Genomic DNA, 8964 nt, shown 5'->3' with positions numbered 1-8964 from the left:
ATATATGTATATATATATATTTTATATATATATATATATATATATATATATATATATATATATATATACCAAGGAATTTACCCAATGGAAACCGGTGCTTTTATTGGCTAGCCAACCAGCGGACTCGATGAGAAAAATATCCGCCATTGAGACATGGGCTGGGAATCGCGTTACTATAGTAAACAAGCGCTCATGAAATCTAAGAAAATAACTTCCTGATCGCTCGTTTAACTCAAAATTATTCAAAACGATCTCTCTAAAATGATATAAATGTGACTTCTTGACAAAGTGAAAAACCTTGGCACATTCTTAGACTCTGGACTGTCGATGGAGCATCAGGTTAATAATTTGGTTAGATCTCTCTTTTTCCAACTAAAAAAGATTGCTTCCATTAGACGGTTCATATCTGAGGATGTGACCAAGCACCTGGTTGTGTCCCTCGTACTATCGAAATTGGATTATTGTAATGCTCTGTTGTTTGGCGTTTCGCAATACAATCTGAAACGTCTTCAGATTGTCCAAAACAGCGCTGCCAGACTAGTATTTATGAAGCGTAGGTGCGACTCTGCCGGACCTCTACTTCATGACCTGCATTGGCTGCCTGTTGAGAAAAGGATTAAATTCAAAGCTTGTGTTTTAGTGTATCGTTGTCTTGAAGGTACTGCCCCTTCCTACCTTTCAGAACTAATTGAAAGATATTCAAAACCCCGCCCCTTACGTTCGGCCAGTGATTCCACAAAACTAGTTGTCCCTCGAATTCGGAAAAATGCTGGAATGAGATCCTTTTCTCATTTCGGACCCTCTATTTGGAACGCCTTACCGCAGAGCATTCGTGAAAAAGAATCTTTGTCTATTTTTAAACGTTCGCTTAAAACATATTTGTTTCGATTTTAGTAGATGGTATGAGAAGCAAGATAGGTTTGGTTTGTGTTGTGTGTTGTGTTGTGTGTGTGTATGTGTGTGTGTGTGTGTGTGTGTGTGTGCTTGTGTGTGTGTGAACGAGTATGTTTCAGCCAAAGTAATTTGTAATTTAAGCGCTTAGAGTCTGGTGTCTCGGAGTTATAGCGCTATATAAGTTTTCAGCATTATTATTATTATTATTATTATTTCTTAAGGTTTTCTTCACGGTCAAAACCACACAACATTCTATTAATGATTACGTCCCAGGCAAAAAGGAATATTGACCACCATTACCACTTCATCACCAGTGTAGTGATGATGATGTGGTGGTGGTTGTAGTAGTAGTGGTAGTGATGATGATGTGGTGGTGGTGGTTGTAGTAGTAGCTGTAATGATGATGATATGGTGGTGGTGGTGGTGGTTGCAGTAGTAGTGGTCGTGATGACGATGTGGTTGTGGTGGTTGTAGTAGTAGTGATATGGTGATGATATGGTAGTAGTAGTAGTAGTAGTAGTAGTAGTAGTAGTAGTGGTAGTAGTATAGTAGAAGTAGTAGTAGTAGTAGTAGTTATGATGATGATATGGTGGTGGTTGCAGTAATAATGGTAGTGATGACGATGTGGTTGTGGTGGTTGTAGTAGTAGTGGTAGTGATAATGATGTGGTGCTGGTGGTTGTGGTAGTGGTTGTAGTGATGATATTGTGGTGGTGGTTGTAGTTGTAGTAGTAGTGTGGTGATGATGATGTGGTGGTGGTTGTAGTAGTAGTGGTGGTGGTGGGTGTAGTAGTAGTGGTAATAATGATGATATGGTGGTGGTGGTTGCAGTAGTAGTGGTAGTGATGACGATGTGGTTGAGGTCGATTTAGTAGTAGTGGTGATGATTATGATATGGTGATGGCGGTGATGGTGGTTGCAGTAGTAGTGGTAGTGAACACGATGTGGTTGTGGTGGTTGTAGTAGTAGTGGTAGTGATGATGATGTGCTGGTTGTGGTATAGTTGTAGTGGTAGTGATAATGATGTGGTGCTGGTGGTTGTTGTAATAGTGGTGGTAGTGATGATATTGTGGTGGTGGTTGTAGTAGTAGTGGTAATGGTAATGATATGGTGGTAGTAGTAGTAGTAGTAGTAGTAGTAGTAGTAGTAGTAGTAGTAGTAGTAGTAGTAGTAGTAGTAGTAGTTATGATGATGATATGGTGGTGGTTGCAGTAATAATGGTAGTGATGACGATGTGGTTGTGGTGGTTGTAGTAGTAGTGGTAGTGATAATGATGTGGTGCTGGTGGTTGTGGTAGTGGTTGTAGTGATGATATTGTGGTGGTGGTTGTAGTTGCAGTAGTAGTGTGGTGATGATGATGTGGTGGTGGTTGTAGTAGTAGTGGTGGTGGTGGGTGTAGTAGTAGTGGTAATAATAATGATATGGTGGTGGTGGTTGCAGTAGTAGTGGTAGTGATGACGATGTGGTTGAGGTCGTTGTAGTAGTAGTGGTAATGATTATGATATGGTGGTGGCGGTGATGGTGGTTGCAGTAGTAGTGGTAGTGAACACGATGTGGTTGTGGTGGTTGTAGTAGTAGTGGTAGTGATGGTGATGTGCTGGTGGTGGTATAGTTGTAGTGGTAGTGATAATGATGTGGTGCTGGTGGTTGTTGTAATAGTGGTGGTAGTGATGGTGTAGTAGTAGTGGTAGTGATGATGATGGAGTGGTGGTGGTTGTAGTAGTGATGATGATGTAGTGGTGGTGTAGTGGTAGTGATAATGATATAGTGGTGGTGGTTGTAGTAATTGTGGTAGTGATGAAGTGGTAATGGTGGTTGTAGTAGTAGTGACAGTGATGATGTGGTGGTTGGAAAACACATTATAGGTTATTATAATACATGATTACACACATTCTCTAACTTCATTTTTTGACAGCTTCATTGTGCCATAAATATACGCAACAGTTCTGAACCATTTTATTGTGGATTTTGATATTGTTTGATGTTTTTCTTGTGTCGTTATGTTGACATATAGACCGAATGAATGGGAATGCGTACATTCCCAGCCCAAGATATAATGGCGCTGAATGCTTTCATTGGTGGACACTTTTTAGGCTCCATACGTATTCTCATTCGTTTAATTCTATGATATATACATATAATTTCTATTGATTACCATTCTCCTACCTCCACCACCCTACCCCATTCCTTTCCTCATTTCCCCCATCTCTGTACCAAAGACACAACATCAACAATACAATAATAATCAAACCGTCATTGAAAACGACCTTGTATCCGTTCACTGCGGAATTCTATAAATAGATCTCCAATCATAATTCACCCAATGTTTGTCTAGTATTTACGGCAAACCCCGTCTTCAAATAATTGTCATTTTCATACTATTTCAACTTGACTAGCTGTAAAAATATTTAGAAGTGAAATTAAGCTTTAATATTTCCCGAAGATGTACAAAAAGGGTTGATTTAATCATTTATGACAAGAACTCATTTTTGATAAAAATTGACCTTCTAACTAAACTTGGCAATATCTCAGTTCAAACCTTTTCACCATCCGACTGATTATGGCATTCACTGTAACATTTATATAGCGTATTTCACGGATTCACAACACTCAATGCACGTCCTTCGGCAGGCCTTATGAAGACCTCAATACTATATAACCCACTCGACTCAGGTGTGAATGAGTTCTGACCCCATGCAGTGACGGATATGATAAGAGCGTTAGTACAAAAAGAACGTCTAACAGATGACTGTTACTGTATGAAATGGAAAAAAAATGGTTCCTTATGATTTGCGGGGATATAAATTAAAAAATAAAATTCCCTTTATTCATCCCCAAGAGGAAATTTGCCTTTAGGTTCTATTCCAATGGAAGACTGGAATAACCCAGGCGTCAGCCGCAGAGCAGCGCCGCAAGGTGAAACATTATGAGAGGTGGTCAATCTGTGGATATGCGCTATATATAATATAACTGCTCATATTAATTTCAATTGTCAATTGCGAGGTAGGATAATCTAGGATTATGGCTTTAAGTGATTATTTTTCTCGGAGAGAGAGAGAGAGAGAGAGAGAGAGAGAAAGGAGAGGGAGATAGAGATAGAGAGAGGGATAGAGAGATAGAGGGAGAGAGAGGTGGTGGGGAAAGATAGGGAGAGAGAGAGAGAGAGGGAGATAGAGAGGAGAAAGGAGAGGGAGATAGAGATAGAGAGAGGGATAGAGATAGAGGGAGAGAGAGGGGTGGGAAAGAAAGGGAGAGAGAGAGAGAGAGAGAGGGAGATAGAGAGGAGAAAGGAGAGGGAGATAGAGATAGAGAGATAGAGGGAGAGAGAGGTGGTGGGGAAAGATAGGGAGAGAGAGAGAGAGAGGAGAGAGAGAGAGAGAGAGAGAGAGAGAGAGAGAGGGGGGGGGGAATCAAGCCCTTCTGTAAATGGTCAATATCCATCAAATTTTAATTGGCAAAAATCCTGTCTTCCGGTTTGGGATATTCTTATACAAATTGTTTCTAATTCTATAATCGGAGTTGTTAAATTAAAAAAAAAACAAAAAAACATATAAAATTAAATGCCAAACAGCGACAAAAACTTATAATTTTTCATTTTGGCCAGATTGTTCAAAAATATCGAAATTAACAATATATTAAAACGTCAAAATGGATAAAACTCGTGGTTTTAAAGTCGTCCCGTGCCAAGTAATGTTTTGACTAGTTGAGGCTCGTGTTTAGTTTTACTTATTTCGTTTATATTTGAAGAAAAATATTTATGGCCAAAAATGGGAAAATGTAGTTTTGTCAGAGTGTGACTGGGTTGTCGGTTCTTTCTGTGCAAGGGGAGACAATCACAACAACAACAACATCAACAAATTACCCACCAATCGTTGCACTGTTTACTTCATGTTTCTCTAATTACTTCCCCTTATTTCAATGCCTCGAGATATTGTATATAAGTTGTACTCTCCGGCGGTTTTGTCCCCCAAGATCATTATAGAACTTTTTTTTTCATTTTGATGTCCTTTTCTTTGTTTGTTTATATATATTTATGTATCTATTTATCTATTTATGTCTTTATTTATTTATCTCATTTACATCCTGATTAATGAGGTATTTATTTATTTAATGTGTTTACGTTTGTTTATTTAATGTATGTTTTCATTTATTTTTTTATCAAATGAATTTGTTTTCGCCCATAATCTGCGTAGATTTGTAGTCTTGTGTTATGACACTCGCATCCGGGCCGAAATGTTCGGGGTTCGAGTCCCGCTCGGAGCGGCGAATAGTTGAGTGAGTCATTAGAAGAAATATATCGCTGTAACCACCTTCCTCAAGTGTAAAATGAGTACCTGGTCATTAAGCAGCGTTGCCTCTGTCTGATAAGATTGTAATATCGCCTAACAGGCATCATGTCTCGCTCTCTCTAAATGTTATGTGTCACTGTTGGATTGTACCCCCTTGTAAAGCCCCTTTGAGCACGTCTAGTATTAATTGCGTTGTATAAATGCTCAAACTGTTAGACTGTTTGTATGTGTGCTCAGTTGGTAGAGCACTCTCTTCACGCGCAAAGGGACCGAGATCGATGCCGAGTACAGTCGATATTGATTCTGACCCGCCCCCCCCCCTGTCCACCCGGCAGTGATTAGGTACCTGGGTCTGTTAGATCTGGCGAAAAGTACTTTGCGATATACTAGCGTCTTACCCAAAGGATAGCAAGCAATTACTATTGTTGGTTTCACGCTATATAAACCGGGATAATCTCCTCCTCCATGGGCCGAATGACTCGAAATGACTTTTATATTTATTCCGTACCTACACAACGTGGGCAGCAACTGCGGTAGAGACTGCCATGCAAGGATCGGTCTGATGAGTCACACCCGTCGCTGCTCTCAACAAGACTGATGAGACCAAATTCATACAGGGGGCAAACCATCGTTTCTTGAGACGGAAGGATGCCTACTACTACTACTACTACTACTACTACTACTACTACTATTACCACTACTACTACTACTACTACTACTACTACTACTACTACTACTACTACAACAACTACTACTACTACTACTACTACTACTACTACTACTACTACTACTACTACTACAACTACTACTACTACTACTACTACTACTACTACTACTACTACTACTACTACTACTACTACTACTACTACTACTACTCAAAAGGAAAACGTAACGATAACGGAGAAAAATTAGTCCAGTTCTGTGAACAGAGAAAACTTTTCATAACAAACAGTGCTTTCAACCACCCATCAAGACACCAGACAACATGGGTAGGACAAAGGAAAGACCAAACCCAAGACAAAATGATAACAATACACAACCAAATAGACTATATCATATGTCGACACCGCCATAAACACTACTCAACCAACTCGCGATCATACGGTGGTACACTGCTAACATCCGATCACAAACTTGTAAAAACGAATTTCAACATAAATGTGTACAGACAACGAAGACAGAAAGGTAAAACGGCAGTCAAAATAAACACGGCAAAAATAGTAAATGAGCGAGAATGTCGCATTCATTACCAATATGAACTTAACTCAAGTCTATGGAAAATAAAGCAAAACAGTAATCCAAACAATGAATGGAAAGAGACGCAAGCGGCAATGAAATATGCGGGGGAAGAAAGTGCAGGCTCTATTAATACAACTAAGAACAAACCAAATCGAACGCCTAACATCGCTATTAACGATCTATCGCGGCAACAAAAAGAACTTAGGATCAGGATACAAAACACGAAAGACTCGGAAGAAATAATAAACCTGAAAACGGAACGAAACAAAATACTGCATTCAATTCGATCACTTACAATAAAACACAGAAACGAGGAATTAGACAAAAAAGTGGAAGACATAGAAAAGTCCAAAAATAACGCATCGTCTATGTTCAAAGCGACGAAATCTCTGAACCGAAAACCATTCGAGAACCCAAAACTACAGGATAAATTTGGCAAACAGACAACAAATCCCAACGATATCCTTGACATTGTAACTGACCACTTCCAGCAGAAATTTCACAAACAAGTCTCACAAATATCGCCCTTCTCAGGAAACCCTAGAGACCTAAACAACCGCATCACAACAACTGAAGTTAGAAATAGCATAAAGTGCCTAAACAATAACAGATCCCCAGGCGAAGATGAAATTCCCGCTGAATTGCTGAAATGCGGTACCCTCTCCCTGGATCTGAGCATTGCAAACATAATGAACAAAACATTCTCAACACACAAAGACTGGGACATAAACAGCGGTGTCCTAATTACAATACAAAAACCAGGAAAAACGAAATGACCCGTAAACAACCTGCGCCCAATAACATTACTGAATACCATAAGAAAAACACTGTCAACTATTGTCCTCAACAGAATTAGACCGAAAATAGAAAATTATCTATCACATAGCCAAAGCGGGTTTCGCCAAGACCGAAGCACATCGGACGTTGTATGGACACATAAATGGTTGGCAGCAAAGGCACTCAAAGAAAACATATCCATAACAATAACCGGAATTGATATGTCCGCAGCCTTTGATACGATCGACAGAGGAAAACTTTTGGAGATATTAACAGAAATAGTAGACGAAGACGAGCTCCGAATAATCCGATTTCTCCTCAGCAACACAAAGATACAACCAAGGATATACGGGGCCACAAAGCAGACGCAGTTCGAAAGTAACATCGGGACCCCCCAAGGAGATAGCCTGAGCCCGATTCTGTTCACAATATACTTAGAACACGCTCTGAAAGAAGTTCGAAAGGTCATTCCAAAACCAACGACTCATATTGAGAATGCAATCCCCAGAGAAATCGCCTATGCAGATGATGTCGATTTTATTGGATCAACACCAGCAAATATAGACATCATACAAAATACCCTCATGAAATATAACCTCCAAGTCAATGCCAATAAAACCGAATTTACAACAATATCGAGGAACAAAGAGGAATGGAAAAGAACAAAGAAAGTCGGCTCACTAATTGGAGACACCGAGGATGTACAAAGAAGAAAACAGCTATCAAACGCCGCACTCAGTAAACTCACCAATGTATGGATTAGAGGTGACAAAATAAAGAGAAAAACCAAACTGAAACTGTACCATGCTCTTGTAAAACCGGTACTTCTGTATAACTGCGGCACTTGGGCGTTGACAAAATCCGAAGAAGAACATCTGGATGCCTTCCATCGCACACAGCTAAGAAGGGTACTGGACATCAAATACCCCAAAAAGATCTCAAATGAATCACTCTATAAGATCACAAAAGAAAGACCAATCTCCCTTGACATTTTACAACAACGATGGCAACTTTTCGGTCACATACTACGCAGGGACAAAAACATACCAGCAAACCAAGCCATGTCGGGATACTTCCAAAAACACGGGAACCTTTTCAGAGGAAGACCGATCACAACACTCCCTGTGATCCTAAACAAAAACCTCACAACACTTGGACAAAGCATTAGTCTCATAACGGCAGGGGACCTTGAAAATCTGAGAACCCTAGCAGAGGACCGGCAGTATTGGAGACACCTCACACAGGAAATACTGGAAACAGCCAAGGCGACCCGATCTTTCGGTCGAGACGCGAAAGGCATCTAAGTCAAGTAAGTCAATCTCCTCCTCCGTGGGCCGAATGACTCGAAATGACTTTTATATTTATTCCGTACCTACACAACGTGGGCAGCAACTGCGGTAGAGACTGCCATGCAAGGATCGGTCTGATGAGTCACACCCGTCGCTGCTCTCAACAGACTATGAGACCAAATTCATACAGGGGCAAACACGTCTGAACGAAGGATGCCTACTACTACTACTCACTACTACACTACTACTACTACTATACTACACTGACTAGACTACACTACTACTACTACTACTACTACTACTACTACTCAACGGATGATAGCCTACTACTACTACTACTACTACTACTACTACTACTACTACTACTACTACTACTACTACTAAATACTACTACTACTACTACTACTACTACTACACTACTACTACTACTACTACTACTACAACTACTACTACTACTACTACTACTACTACTACTAC

At 40.0% G+C, this 8964-nt stretch overlaps 1 protein-coding gene across 3 annotated transcripts in view; it reads left to right on the top strand.

Moving 5' to 3' along the window:
- Positions 1–8964, top strand: part of LOC144970030 (uncharacterized) — a 586145-nt gene that overhangs the window by 158874 nt on the left and 418307 nt on the right. The window lies entirely within an intron of this gene.

Source organism: Berghia stephanieae, chromosome 4 (genome assembly GCF_034508935.2).
Source record: "Berghia stephanieae isolate SIO BIC M18660-M18661 chromosome 4, UCSD_Bste_1.3, whole genome shotgun sequence".
In the NCBI taxonomy this organism is placed as follows: domain Eukaryota; kingdom Metazoa; phylum Mollusca; class Gastropoda; order Nudibranchia; family Aeolidiidae; genus Berghia; species Berghia stephanieae.
Note: the sequence above shows the minus strand (reverse complement) of the source record. Positions and strands in the feature narration are given on the sequence as shown.